Source organism: Saccostrea cucullata, unplaced genomic scaffold (assembly GCF_032062105.1).
Source record: "Saccostrea cucullata isolate Sc308-1 unplaced genomic scaffold, CSIRO_AGI_Scuc_v1 ctg2036, whole genome shotgun sequence".
In the NCBI taxonomy this organism is placed as follows: domain Eukaryota; kingdom Metazoa; phylum Mollusca; class Bivalvia; order Ostreida; family Ostreidae; genus Saccostrea; species Saccostrea cuccullata.
In genome coordinates, this window is record NW_026936990.1 from 6403 (window position 1) to 23231 (window position 16829).

A 16829-nucleotide genomic window follows, 5' to 3' on the forward strand; every position below is an offset into this window, starting at 1 on the left:
AGCCATCTATTGGCAATCATTATAAGATTCCAAAACATACACCTTCATTTTTTATGGCACTGAAATTTATCAAAAATCTACATTAAAATTCTAGTCACAACTGTTCACTGTGGCCGTTTGATGTAAGAGAATCATTTCACGATTATTATATTACGTACTTGATGAAAATACTGAATTTAGAAAACTAATAGAAATATCTTGAAAAACTTCTTTTATTAACAATAAAAGGTACTAACAAGAGGCCCATGGGTCACATCGCTCACCTGAGCACATTGGCTAGAAAAAGAAGCAATCAATTCAGAAATGAAAAGTTATGTGGAGGAAAGGGGGGGTGAATTTTTATCCACCTGATGAAGCTACGAAATCAATATATCAAATGACTTTGCTGTTCTTGAACAGAATATTTTTTCTTTTTATTGATTTGCAAAAATTTGACCCCACCTTGTGAACCAGCCCTACACCCCCCCCCCCCCCCCATGTATTCACATTTTAAACTTTGATCACTCAATGTGGAGTTTTAAAGATTTTTCCTATATATTTCTATGCAAAATTTTAATCACCCATTGTGGCCCAAATCTGCTCTCGGAGGTCATGAATTGAACAAACTAAGATGAATCTACCTTACGTTATGATGCTTCCAATCTATATTTAGTTTCATTGTCTGGACCATTGGTTCTTGAAGAGAAGATTTTTAAATGATGCCGTTATTTTTACAATAATTCCTAATTATCTCCCCTCAAAAGAGAATGTGGGCTCTTCATTTGATCGAACTTGAATCCCCTTTACCCAAGGATACTGATTGTGGAAAGTTTGGTTGAAATTGGCCTAGTGGTTCTTGAGAAGAAGTCGAAAGTTTACAGACAGACGGACAGACAGATGGCGGACAAAATGTGATCAAAAGCTCACTTGAGCCTTCAGGTCAGCTGAGCTAAAAATAAAAGACATTTAAATCAAATGTGAAACATAAATAGTAAACAAATAAAATTAATTAATGTCATTAAAATAAATTTTCAAAAAGTTTCATCGTACCACTACCAAATTCAAACTTGACCAGTATTTTTCTTCATGCCAATTATTCTTTAATTCTCAACTTATATTAAAGCCAATTTCAAAACTTTTTAAGAACATGAACTTTTAGAGCAAAATAAATCCAAAAATTGCACCTTATTCTTGCCTGCACATACAATATTAACATACATACATCCCTACAAAAGTCTGAGAGTTGAAAATGAAAAGTTATTTTTTAAGTTCAAGAAGGATAACTCTGTCAAACATAGGTAATCAGAGATTACAGAGCTCACCTCAACGAATGTTGTCTTTAAGTAAGGCAAAGTCACACAACTAACCAACAAAAAGTGTACATTCCAAATATGAAAATATTTAAGCAATTTTGATCTGATACTTTGCAATAGACCTACATAAAAAATTTAAATTAGTTCTTCTTCATGAAAATGTAATCAAAATCCAGCATCTGAAGCAAATTTGAGAGTTTTCATCTCTTGATGCAACATTTGTGCAAGTTTGGTTTATACAATGTTATATAAGCCTTATAGTTTTTTGGTAATAGACCTGCACCCATAACTTTTACCTGGTCTATTATCTGAAAAATGTATGTCGAATTCAGCATCCGAAGCAAGTCCATTAGTGTGCATCCAAAGATGTATCGTCCATGCAAATTTGCTCATTATAGGGCTCATAGTTAATTGGAAATGAAACATGCATCAAAAACTAACATTTTCACTCATCCACAAAAAGTAGGTCAGATTCAGCATCCGAAGCAAGCCTGGTAGTATGCATCCTTAGATGTATCATCCATGCAAGATTGGTCATTAAAGAACTCATAGTTACTTGGAAATGAAACCTGCACCAACAACTTTTACCTGTTCACTCAACCAGAAAATGTAGGTCAGATTCAGCATCCGAGCAAGCCCGGAAGTGTGCATCCTTAGATGTATGATCCATGCAAGTTTGGTCAACATAGGGCGTAAAGTTACTTGCAAATGAAACCTGCACCAACAACTTTTACCTGTTCACTCAACCGGAAAATGTAGGTCAGATTCAGCATCCGAAGCATGCACGGTAGTATGCATCCTTAGAAGTATCATCCATGCAAGTTTGGTCAACCTTATAGGCTTATAGTTACTTGGAAATGAAACTTGCATAAAAAATTTTAACCTGTTCACTCAACCGGAAAATGTAGGTCAGATTCAGATTCCGAAGCAAACTCTATAGTATGCATCCTTAGATGTATCATCCATGCAAGTTTGGTCAACATAGGGCTTAAAGTTACTTGCAAATGAAACCTGCACCAAAACCTTTAACCTGTTCACTCAACCGGAAAATGTAGGTCAGATTCAGCATCCCAAGCAAGCCCTGTAGTATGCATCTTTAGATGTATCATCCATGCAAGTTAGGTCAACATAGGGCTTATAGTTACTTGGAAATGAAACTTGCACCAAAAACTTTAACCTGTTCACTCAACCGGAAAATGTAGGTCAGAATCAGCATCCGAAGCAAGCCCGGTAGTATGCATCCTTAGATGTATCATCCATGCAAGTTTGGTCAACATAGGGCTTATAGTTACTTGGAAATGAAACCTACACCAAAAACTGCACCAAAAATGTTAACCTGCTCCAAAACATTAACCTGGTCATTCCTTTGCTGAAATTGCAGCATCTGAAACTTTGACTGGTACAATGAAACACACTAGAACCATCTTCCATGCATGTCTAATCAATATAGGACATAGAAGTACTTAAAAAGAAAACTGCTCCAAAAAACTTAACCTTAACCCGGGACGCCGACGCCGAGGGTATTACATAAGCTCCCCCAACTTCGTTGAGGTGAGCTAAAAATCAGTTGAACTTGACCTGAATGTTCTGGTAAAATACCACCCTATCAATACATGTACATCCTTTAAAACTTTAAAGAGTGGATACTGAAATTTTATTCTTAAATTTATTTAGTTCAAGAGGAATAACTCTGTCAAAATCATATCAGATCATAACCAAATTCAAACTTGACTACATGTATATACGTCACATTCCTGTGACGTATCCATATAAATTTTGAGATCATTGAATGTGTGTAACTGTTGCTGTCTGTTAATTAAGATAATTTAAGGAATGGAAAGTCAATGAGGACAGAATGATGGAATCAAGTAACAGGGTAACATTATATATATATGCCCCCGCCCATTTTATGGCAGGGGATAAAAATTTGGATGAGAATCTCAGATTCTTTTTTCACTGTAGCCTTATAAACTAAGAAATGGACATTGTGAGCTATAATTAAACTTACCGGGAAGTCCATCACGTAGTCGGCGTGCCAGGCAGGGCGACGCCGAATCCTCGTAGATCGTCGTGGCTCCATCTAGATAAAAACAAGAAAACGCTATCAGTATACACAACACAGATATTTCCCTTGATTTTTAAAATAAGTCACTACAAGTTACAGGGTTTTTTCTGGGTCATGTTGAGGTCAGATTACAGATCCCGTTCCTAGTCATAGTTTTCCAATTTCAAATCTTTTTGCCAGTGAAGGTACCCATAGATATACTATTACTGTAGTAATAATATAAACTTAAAAAAGCGGGCTTCATATTTAAGCCGATTTGGTGCAGACATTGATGGGCTAATTCAAGAAACCCCTACAAAATCATTAAATATAAATACAACATACAACGCGGATGTGTGTAGCGCTTATTCAAGAAAATGCCAACAATTCAATAATAACCTAGTGGTGATTATGCTTAATATTGAATACACCAATATATAAGACCCTGAGGATCATGATTTGAAGATATTAGAATGAACACTACCCATAATGATATTTGTCTGTTTTTACCCGAAAACTTAAACAATAGCCATAACTTTTGATTGAGTGGGGTTATGCTTTTCATAATTTTCACTGACAGCAGTATTCCTTGTAACAAGACCAACAAATTTGACCTCTAGAACTTGACCTTGGAGTTTGACCCACTTTTACCAAAACTTTCCAAACTTTAACCTAGTTGGCCATAACTTTTGAATACATGTAGTTGGTGCTATGGCTTTCATACTTTGACTTTGACCTAAGAGTTTGATCTGTGTTAAAGAAACTAATCTTATCATAATTTTTCAACTGTTAGTAATTAAGAGGGTTTTCATATTTCACAGATGTACTCCTTCTGACAAGAACTTTCTTTGGACATCACACAGATATACTCCTTCTGACAAGAACTTTCTTTGGACATCAACAGTTTTGACCTTTTGACCTGAAACCTTTAAATTTGAGAAACTTCAACCCTTGCCATAAGCTGTAATACATGGGCATTTGTGTTTCAGAAACACATCTTGTTTCTTGATAAAAATTTTTTAACACTCCCACCCAATTTTCATATCTTATTTATATCTCCATTTAGTCCTTCAAGTGAATAAACGTGATCGACTGACTGGTGACCTAATAATAAGTTTATGACAACTGCATGTGCAAATTATGGGGGGGGGCAGTTAAAGTGACCTTGGACCCCCCTGAAATCCTTGGACCTCTCCTTAAAGCAGCAGATTTATTTGAAATTGTTTTGATAAGTAATAATTATGAAGCTTATTCTTTTCTTGATTTGATTCCCTATTGTGACCCCACCCATGATTTGAACACCTCCACGACGCTTTCACATAAGTTTTAGTTTTTTCACCCAGTGCTCATCAAGAAGAAGATTTTTATAGTTTTTTCAGATAAATTTTTATCTGGACCCAGGGGGTCATGACTGGAACAGATGTCAATGATAGAATCTACATGACCTGGTGTTTCAGTCTAAATATGACCAATCATGGCTTTGTTGTTCTTGAAAGAGGGAATTTTTAAGGATTTTTCCAAAATATTCTTATGTAAAATTGTGTCCCCGCTCTATCCCTGGGGGTCATGATTTGAACAAACTTGAATTTACACTCTCTGAGGATGCTTCCATATAAATATGACCAATAATGGTTTTGCTGTTCTTGAGAAAAGATTTTTATAGGTTTTTCCTATATATTTCTATGTAAACCTTTGATTGTCCATTCTGGCCTCACCCTACCCTGGAGATCATGATTTGAACAAACTTAAATCTTACCTGAGGCTGTTTCACCATAAGTTTAATTTTTCCTGGCACAGTTGTTCTTGAGGATAGGATTTTAAAACATGTCACCAAATTTTCTCTTTTTCTTAATTATCTCCCCTTGAAGAATGAGTTTATTTTTTTGAACAAACTTGAACCCCCTTCATCCAAGGATCCTTTGTGGCATGTTTGGTTAAAATTGGCCAAGTGGTTTTTGAGAAAAAGTAAAAAAAAATGTCAAAAGTTTACAGATGGAAGGACAGACGGAAAAAAGACAAAATGTGATCAAATGTGATAAAAAAAAAATGGTTAAAAGAGTCATTCATTTGAATAATATTAATTAATTTTTTTTCAACAAAATATAATTATACCCATGTAAGATTTGGGATATATAGATTTTGCCCTGTCTGTCTTTTTCTCTGTTGATATGTTTGTCTGACAAAACTTTTTTGTATTGCTTGTGACAATTAAGACCTTTTCTTGGACAAGACGTACTTTCTTTGGGTATGAATATAATTATTTGACTTGACCTTGGAGCTAGGAATTATATATTTTACTTGTGTACACATTGTGAAAGACCTTTCTCTGAGTATAAGTATTCTTGACCTTTTGATTTTGACCTTGAAGTTTGGCCCACTAAAAAAATCTAACCTTTGCTCTAACTTTTGAACAAAACTTAGAACTTGGGCTTTTATATTTCATATAAATTTCCTTGTGACGAAATCTTCCTAAGAATACTTGTACATTGTACCAACTTTGACCTTTTTAACCTTGACCTTGGAATTTGATATAGTTTTTAAAAAAACTTTACACTTTGGATATAACCTTAAACAGTCGGTGCTAGGGCTTTTGTATTTCACATGTACATGTGTATTTTTGTGAAAAGTCCTTTCCTGGAGATAACTGATTTTTACCCGTTGACATTGACCTGAGACTCTCTTTTCAAAAAAAAAAAATTAACATTGGCCATAACTTTTGAAGGATTACCTTAGGTTTTTATATTTCAAAGGTTTATTCATAAGTCCTTGAAAAAAAAAATCATTTTTGTTGATCTCTTCTCCTTAAAGTTTAACTAGCATTGAAACTCCTACTTTGCCATAGGCTACAGTGAGGTTGCCGTTATCGAATCACTTAGTAAATTTGCTTGGATATTTCGTACATGAGTTTGAGTTAAATTCATTTTTCAACATTGTTTGGTGGTACTATGTTTTACTTATAACATCATATATATTTTCCCAATAACCACTGATTAAATAAAAAAAATATCGCTTTACTTGTATTAATGATGTTTTCTCCTTTACCGGATCATTTTCTCCATTACCGAATCACGTGACATAAAGCTGATTATTCTGGTTCGGGACCGTGTAAATTTAAAAATACCCTTCTTACGTAACGTTTTACTATGCCTTAAAATATTTCAAACCCCACCCACCCCCCAAAAAAGTAGAAAAGCTAGGGATTTTTTGAGTTGTTTGCATCCGACAATTAATGTAAAAACAACAACAATGAAATCATCGGGAAAACAAATGACTAGTTGATATAAGAGGACGTAAAACTTATATGTGATGAACTGCAAACAGCCGAAGAATTAATTTTTTATTCAAAAATTGTACTCATTGAGCTACCACACCCCTCCCCATAATTTTGTCGCTATTTAGATATAAAATATATCGCTAGATATTATGATTGTGTCCCTCAAAAAAAAAAAAAAAAAAAAAAAAACTGTCAGATGACCTTTTCATGCTTGATTAATTAATTGTCAAGGAATTTTGTGGTTGATAGTGCCTCCTCAACTGCAAATGTATGGCTCTGCACCCCTCCCCCACCAACTGAAATTGCTTCCTACGAGCCTGGCTTCAGAGATACCTAAAGCTGAAAGGAACAATTATATTTTCAAAATGTTGAGACCCAACACCTAAATTTCCTCCAATGAGCAGATACAACTTTACAAATAATGATGTTGGGATTCATTTGCTGGATTTCTCCATTCCAACATCCACAGTAGACTAAATACCAGTATTCCGATTTATTAAATATACTGGAGGCTGTCCTTTCACTTTATATGGGTCTACTTCAACTGTCCATCGTCTCTATAGAAATGAATAAGACAGCTCATTCTCCTCTAGCTGCTTTCATAGTGCTCTTTCTCCCTTTTACGTGAAGACAGTGGTGGCATATATTCCATATAGGCAAAATGCTGCAGTCTGCATATCATTTTCTCAATGTGCAGTTTAAATCAAATGTTTACTAACTAGTATATGTTGAAAAAGGGGGGGGGGGTATCATAATACTCTGTTTATAATTTATTTAGCTTGATGTTGAATTGAAAAAGTATTGTTAGCAATATGCATTTTATATTATACGAGCTTGATCTTGATCATGACAAGAAATAAAAATTGATTATTGAAAATAATTTTTTTAGGGAATAGGAAAACTGCAAACGGGGTATTGTTGGAAATAAGGATTTAGTAGGGAAGTTTATTTTGCAAAGGGATAAATAAATAAAATTTCTAAATCTTAATTTTGTTTGGTAATCATGACGATTTTTATTTCGCTATCGTCGATGTCTTCACATTAGCTTACATGCACATATACCACCGGGAGACATTCTCGAATCATGCTCTGCACTTCTTACTGATTTTGGCTGCTGATTTTGTTTATGTGTATTTTAACCACCTTTATTGTACGCTTTTGGTAGACATCTTCTGTTTTTTTTATTGTAACTGGTGGTAAAAAAAAAACGCATACGAAAAATTATAATTTGGACAGGATCCCTGCAGCTCATATTTCTTGAAACAGCGATTCGTTATTGGAAACCTAAATACCCCCAACTTTAAAGCAAATACTATTAATTTCTGATTTAGAAATTGTATGACTCTTTCAGTGCTTTTAGACACATAATTTTATTAAACATCTGCACCAAATTTGTTTACCTAGAATGTACGATTCACATTGGAGCGGTACCGAAAAGTGAAAGTAGTCTGCTTGCATGTACACTTCTGGTCAGCGTCACAAAAAAGCTTGTTCATGTTTATTTAAAAATTAGGACATTGAACGAGTTGAATTTAATAATTTCATGATAATTAAATGATAAAAGCAAGAGTAATTCAGCATGACAGGGTAGGTTAAGCTAAGTACTGGACTTTGATAAGAAAAATACAGAATTTTCATCTGAAAGTGATTCGTTAACGGGTGCGATTCGTTATTGGCAACCTCACTGTATCATATGGGGGACATCAGTGTCTTTCACATTTTTCAGCTTTGGCAACATAGTTACATGTATGTGAAATAATTCAAGATTGATCTGCATGTGGATAAGGATATAATTTTAGAACTTCAAAACATGCAAAATTAAATTTATGTTGAACGCATGGTGAGCAATTTTGCATCAGAAATCTCCATGCGCATGCGCACTTTTAACCGGATGTATTCAATATTTCCCATAAAAATGAACATTGACATTTGTCTACGCAATTTCACAAATAAGTAGCAAAATTATACATGTTAAACTAATAATAATACACTTGTATATACACGTAAACAAATAATTCAAAATAAATGTTCCGGTCTAATCCCTCATGGTTTTACTGCAGGGCAAATGTTCGGGTATTCACCGAGTGTTATTTTTATGAAAAGCTGTATAAAGTCGCGAATTAAATATCAAGACGTCAATAAACCAACCTCATCTCGCAGGAATCTTCTTCTGTGCAAGTTGTCTCGTTGAATAGCAGTGTGAAATCGCAGAATGAATGCAAATGCAGAAGCAAAAGCTATGACGGATGTTGACAGGTGAACCTTCAAAATCAGTCTGACGTAAGCAGGTTCGTGTCACGTGTTCAAGGTTTCGGAATCCCCGACTTCTGACGGACAACTTACGGGGAGTGTATAAAATTACGTTAACAATAACCCGAGAATTTTCTTTCAATTCCTCTGACATCTATGAAAACCAGGGTGTAGCTAGGGTACTTTTGAAATTGACGCTCGATCGAGAAGGCATGAGGTTTGGGAAAGCCGTGGTGTGGACCCATTTTCCCAAGTCAAGAGTTTCTGATCCGCTCCGCTCCACATAGTATGGACCCAGCTATAAGTGAATTTCCGATATTTTCGACCCTGCAGCGATCGCTTTCTGCAAAAATCTATAAAAGATTTCAGAAGGCACGTACATATCGCAACATCTCAATGTGTGTGTGGGGGAGGGGGGGGTGCCCCCACCACTTTTTCCCCAAACATTACCTTTACTATTGAAAATGTTCCGTGAAAGGTTGATATTGAAAAAAATTTGCCATCCCTCCCCCCCCTACGAAATAGGAATTTCGAGTTTGGGCAATTTCCTTTTTTGGGGGGTGGGGTGGGTGGGGTGTTGTCAGCTTTTACAGGTGAGTAAAAAAAAAATCTCTGGCTGCCCTCCCCCCTTTCAAAAACGATGAGCACTATGTGCCTGTTCAGGGAGGTGTACTTATACATACATGTACCTGTACTATCGTATCCCTCTAACTGATTTTTTTTTTGTTATCAATTTTTAATATTATTTTCATTGGCGTAATTTGAATTGTTCCTCTTTTTTTTTATTTATCTTTAATGAAAAATTAATTATAGGCTTTTTAAATATATGCTTTAAGATCAGGTAATAATTTACATGAAAAATACACCTCTCTTTCTCTCTCTCCAAAATGATATGGACCTTTGTGTGAACATTTTTTTTTAAATTAGAACATGTCCCGTATTAAAATAAGTCAGAATTGTAGAATTACAATTGATGGAACTGCAGCTGTCGGAAAACATTATAATGGCCATATTCTTGTCATCGTTACAGACCACGGCCAAAATGTACGACCCTCTCCCATTCTTGGAGAGAGCTATGTGCGGATTTCGAACCGTGACTTGAGACGATGCATCCCTGTTTAAGAGAAGAATTCAGTTGAAAATTACAAAAACGGAATGATAAAAAATTTTAATTTTTGAAAATATTTTTGTATGTATTATGCTAAGAAAAATAAGAATGAAAATTTGTTACCTTGCCTTTATTGTAGTCAAATGGGGGCACTGTCAAGATATGGACCATTTTTCGTGTTTTTATACACAATTACATAGTAAAACCCTCCAATTAACAAAGAAATTGAAAATAAAAATAAATACATGATGAAATGTTTTGTTTTTCACATATATCATGCAATTTTCATTCTTCTTATAAAAAAATAAAAAGAAAATTGGAGGTAGCCTTTCTTGCAGTGAAAAGGGGGCATATCAAAACACAAAATTAGGATTTTTTTTATCCAACTAGATATGAAATAAGTCGCCATGGGTTTACATAACATCAAAAAACAATTGCAGTACTGTATTAGTTTCTAAAAAATAAATAATTCTTACATTCTGAAATAATTTTCTCTCCATGCTTTATTTTGTTTCTTAACACGCAACGTTGTTATACGTGGGAAAAAGGGGGGGGGGTAAAGGCGACAGATGACGAATTTTACTAATATCATGTAATACATGTACATAGAAAAAAATATATATATTGGGGGTTGCATTTAAATGATTCATAGACTGATTTATTTTAACTTAAGCTAATCCATGCATATTTAAGTCCTCAATGAAAAAGGGTGTGTATAAACACTTCGACATGTTCAAGGAGAAAAACTAAAATCGTTTACTTTTGGTTGTAGTGTTTGTTTTATTTAACTCACAATTGAAATAAAAACAAGGTAAAATTAATGTATGTACCAAGAAATTGATACTTCAAAATAAATCATGACCCAAAGTTGTTTATTTATAAAAAAAAAATATATATATATTTTTAAAAAAACATTATATAATAGAAATACCAGCTTTCAACATGTACATTCTATAGAGCTACCAAGTCAAACCAAACTGTCACTGCGGTAAAAGATGTGTCTGAAAAATCCTGGACAACTGTCTGCAACACTGTTAGTACAAAGTCGTTCGTTAATAGTTTTTGTAAGCTCGCCTGAGCTGAAAGTTCAAGTAAGCTTTTCTGATAACATTTTGTTTGTAGTCCGTCTGTCCGTCTGTCCGTCTGCAAATTTTTTATATATTTTTTAGCTCACCTGAGCACTTTGAAAAATTACGCTCTTTGAAAATTTTTTTCAAAGTGCGTTAAATTTGGGACCAAGCTAACTCACTTTGTAAAAATTTAATTTCTTTTCAAAGTGCGTTAATATCGACCACATTAACGCACTTTGAAAAAATGTAAAGCTTGATGAATATTCTAACAAATAATCAGTCTGATAAATAATTGACTTTGGTTGGATAACTTTATGGTGTTACGGACAATTTAGGACCTGAGATATTGATGTTTTAAATCAAATATTTTAGGTTTTGATACATGATAATATTATGAAAGGGTTTAATTTTTTAAAAACAAAATAGAGAGATGATTGTTTAAAGAAGGATATGGAGATAACGAACAGTATTCACTCCAACGTCCATTAAACAATATACAAAATAAGAGCAGAGCAAACACGGACCTCCGAAACATCAGAGATGGTATCAGGTGACATGGAGGAGTGGGTATCCCCTGCCGACCGGTCACACCCGCCGTGTGCTCGTTGTCATGATCAGGAAATAACGGAAAAAATCCGTCGTCAATTCCGTGTATAAATAATGGACTAACAATTGGTATGAAAAACGTCAGTCAGCATTTGACCCAATGATAAATTGTATTTGCTGACAAGGTCATTGTATCTACCATAGAATTTACGAAATGAAGACTTTAAGATTGTTGATATTCTTGTTTTATCAACTTGCTTGTCAATAATTTACCTCGTTTAAGAAATTGTTCATACGTAGAGCACGCTCTTGCGTATCGGATCAACTGAGATATATATACTCCGTAGGCAGGTGATGAAGGTATATTGCTGCATAAGTAAGCTAGGGAAGTTGACGATACAAAAGTTAAAGTCATCACGTTTATCATATAGATTGATTGTTAGATTACCATTAGTGTCTTTTTCAAGTAAAATATCCAAGTATGAAGCAGAAGTGTCGGACTCTGTGGTATCTTTTATCTCAAGCTCACCAGGATATATCGTATCGACGTAGGAATGGAAATTATAATTATTAATTGACAATACGTCGTCGATATATCTAAATGTCGAGTTGAAGGCCACAGCAAGTGTTTTCTTCTTTTCACGCATAAGATTTTGCATAAATTCTGCTTCATATGAATATAAAAATAAGTCTGCTAATAACGGAGCGCAATTTGTACCCATGGGAATTCCAATAGATTGTTGGAATACCTGGTCTCCAAAAACCACATAGATATTGTCAATCAGAAACTCAAGCATCTTCTTGATGTCAACTTCAGAGTACTTATGTGTGCAATCAGAATCTGTTTTAACAAAATAATTTTTCAAATGACCAATGACGAGGTAAGTAAATTTACGAGTTCCATTTTTGTTGAAGAAGCAGCTGTCAATGATATCAAAAAGCCTGGATTTTAATTTGTGGTGGGGAATCATTATTTCGTTTCTTTTTTTAAATTTCTAGTCTGTAATAAGAAGATGTAGGGGGAGGGGCTAAAAGTGAATGACTTAACGCATAGCATTTATCTTAGGAAAAAAGGACAAATAGATTTTTCAAGACTATGAAAATTCTTTCTCTCTCATGAGATGAATACGTTCTACTGTACCTAAAAATTTCTAGTTTTCATCTGTTTTAAGTTACTATTGATAGTTTTCAACGTCATAACGGTAATGTAAATACATATATCTATTCTTTGGGTATAGCATACACGTAGGCATCGAAACCGGGCGAAGGCAAGGGAAGGGGGGCTTTTGAGGCTTATTACTCCCCTCCACCCGTTTTATTTGTTACCGACGCCTGTGTATTGAAATCTCATCTCTTCTCGACGGGAGTAAATCAATTCAAAAGTTTTTTTGAAAGATAAATAACACTGAAATAGAATCTTTCCATTACTAAACTCCAAATCCAGAATTTTTGTTTTTACATATTTTTTTTCAAATTAAGTGCGTTAAGTGTCTCAATGGTAAAATATATTGATGTAAACTCTTAACGCACTTTGAAAAGTTTTTTCAAAGTGCGTTGAGTATGCCCCAAATTTAACGCACTTTGAAAAAAATTTTCAAAGTGCGTTGATTTTGTCCCAATTTTAATGCACTTTGATAAAATTTTTCAAAATGCGTTGATTTTGTCCCAATTTTTACGCACTTTGAAAAAATTTTTTCAAAGTGCGTAACTCTTTTAAAGTACGTTGCCACAAACCACTGTGCCAGGAAAGATGTAATTTATAGGGAAGCATCCTCAGGTAGTGTAGATTCAAATTATGTCCCCCAGGGGTAGGGCAGGGCCACAATGTCCGACCAAAGTTTTACATAGAAATATATAGGAAATTTCTTAAAAAATCTTCTTCTCAAGAACCAGTGTGCAAGGAAAGTTGAAACATATAGGGAAGCATTCTCAGGTAGTGTAGATTCAGGTATATTCAAATCATGACCTCCTGGGGTAGGGCGGGGCCACAATGGCCGAATAAAGTTTTACATAGAAATGTTTAGGAAAATTCTTTAATTTTAAAAATCTTACTCTTTAGAACCACTGTGTCAGGAAAGATGAAACTTATAGGGAAGCATCTTCAGGTAGTGTAGATTCAGGTATATTCAAATCATGACCTCCTGGGGTAGGGCGGGGCCACAATGGCCGATCAACTTTTTACATAAAAATTTATAGGAAAATTCTTTAAAAATCTTCTCTGGAATAGTAAAGGCATGAATGACATATTTTTATAGAAGCATCCTCAGGTATTGTAGATTCAAGTTTGTTCAAATCATGACCCCCGGGGGTAGGGCGGGACCGCAACATGGATGCCAAGTTTTACATAGAAACATGTAGAAAAAATCTTTACAAATCTTAATCTTTTCAAAAATAGAAAAGCCGTGATCAGTCCTGTTCATATGGAAGCATTCTCAGGTTGTGTAGATTCAATTTTGTTTAAGTCATGACCCCTGGGGGTAAGGCGGGGCCACAATATGAGTTCAAATGTAAAGGGCAAAATGTAAAGTTAAAGAAATATGCAAGCATCCTTAGTTAGTGTAAAGATTCAAGTTTGTTCAAATCATGACCCCGGGGGTAGGGCGGGGCCACAAGGGACAACCAAAGTTTAACATAGAAATATATATAGGAAAAATCTTTCAAAATCTTCTTCTAAAGAACAGCAAAGCCATGATTGGCCATATTTATAAGGAAGCATCCTTAAGTAGTGTAGATTCAAGTTTGTTTTTAAATCATAACCCCCTAGCTAGGGGTAGGGTAGGGCCACAAGGGCCAATCAAAGTTTTACATAGAAATATATATGAAAATCCTTAAAAAAAAATTCTTTTCAAGGAAAACAAAGGCATAAATGATCATATTTATTTGGGAACATCCTCGGGTAGTGAAGATTTAAGTTTCTTCAAATCATGACCCCCAGGGGTAGGACAGGGCCACAGTAACTGCTCAAAGTTTAACATAGAAATGTATTAGGAAAAATCTTTTTCTTCAAATTCATTGGACCAGGAAAGATGAAACTCATGTGGAAGCATCCTAAGGTAGTGTAGATTCAAGTTTATTCAAATCATGACCCCCAAGGATAGGGAGGGGCCACAATGGCTGATCAAAGTTTTACATTGGAATACATATAGGAAAAATCTTTTAAAAATCTTCAAGATCAGAAACGCTATGATTGGTGATATTAATATGGAAACATCCTCAGTTAATATCATGACCCCAGCCTGGGGGGTGGGGGATGTGTAAGGTAGGGCCATAATGGGCAATAAAATCTTTACATAGAAATATATAGGAAACATCTTTAAAATTCTTCTCAAGTATGGTAAAATTATACATGTATGCTTTCTCAAGTAATAATAATGAAAATCCTCCCCTTCCCCAGCTAGTAAACTTTTCAATACATAGCTGCATGATTTGTGTTTTTTTAACTATAGTATAGGCCATGTGCTGAGGTGAGCGATGTAGCCCATGGGCCTTTTGTTTTAATTAGAATGTCACTTACCCTCCTTTGACTACACTGCAGCGTGCCTGTTGAAAGTGTGTGTGTGTTGGGGGGGGGGGGCTAAACCTTTATGTTTCAATCTTCAATGCCTATATTATGTCTATCTTTGCACCCCCCTCTGGCCCCCCGGTTCCGACGCACATGTACGCGTAAAGCTTGCACCACCAGAGTCGAGTACTGCAGTTAGCAAACCCAAGAATGTGAATGGATTTTAGAAAAAGTTGTGTACAAAATTGATCTAGAATTTCTGTACTTTTTTATTTGTTCATTCATTGTTATTGTACAAAGTTACGCGGATCTTTGTGTCACCTGCAGGGCAGATCGACAGCTGTGGACACGGGAGATTCGAACCTAGACTAGAGCAACAACAAATAAGAAGTGGTAGGGGGCGGGGGCAGACGCTATATAAACAAGAAATGTTTCTTAAAAGTACATGTGATAACGTAATACCAACTTTACATGGGATCCATGTTACAAGACTAAAGTTTTGAACATTATCCAGTATATAAATCTAATCACTGATTCTATAAAATTTTTAAAAAACACGAATTAGTGATTTGTTATATAAATTGATAATTTGTTTAAACAAATTGATACTTTGTTATATACGCATTCTCAAATTTATTTTAGTCTCAATTATTATTATTATTATTATTATTATTATTATTCTTATGAAAATTTATTCAGGTATTAAATAAAGAGTCATAATTCATTACAAATCATAACACAAATTACATTCAAAAATTAATTAGGGATTATATCGAAAATACATGAATTCATTTGAAAAGTGCTAGAATTAAATAAACTAATACATGTAGCTATCACAAACTAAAACAATATCACTCCAGGTATTATCACAGTTATCATTATCATAGGATTATACAGATCTCAGAATTTTCTTCTCTGATCTTATCACATACAACACAAATAAACATATTTTTAATCAATCTTTGCTCTACTTAAATATACTGAAAATGGATTTATTGTTAGGATAACCCATGAAAGCAATATATAAAACATGCTTATTTCCAATGGGGTCGCTTTAAATAATGTACCGTGTTTTAAGTAATATAATATTTCTAATAAATTTTATTTTCTGCCAGTCATAAATAATGAACTTGTCAGAAATATTACATTATTTCCTTCAAAAAATATGTATAGGATTTGAGAGAGTAACAAAAAAGGTATTACAAGACTAAACTGCACTTTAACAGTGTGTGTTTTAGAACAAATATTAATGCCTATAGATTTATCTTTGAGAGAGAGGAAAGGATTTTAAATAAGTGGATTCTAGAATAAATAGATTAATGGGGAAAATATTATTTAATTCCCTAAAAAATCTTTTTTATTTTTTCAAATATTGGTTAAAAATTCTTATTATTTTAAAGAGCAAATATACCTGTCCTAACCTCTATGGGTATTCTTTAATCATTGTTTATACAGTAATATTGTATGTTTTCATAGTTCATTGTTTGTTGACACAAAAATTCTACCTTTCCCCACATGAAATCTTACCTTTTCTACCTGATTTTCAAATAGTGGGAATAGCTAGGTAGAATGAACCGAACCATTGTTGGTTATTGATTAAATTACAACAATTGTTTGTTGTTACTTGAATGATTGTCTTAGGCGAAAATCGCATTTTATAGCAGAAATCGATATTTACGTTACTGTCGCCGATCATAGTGTAGTTTTTATTTTGAACCAAAAAAAAGTTTTAAATCACTTACA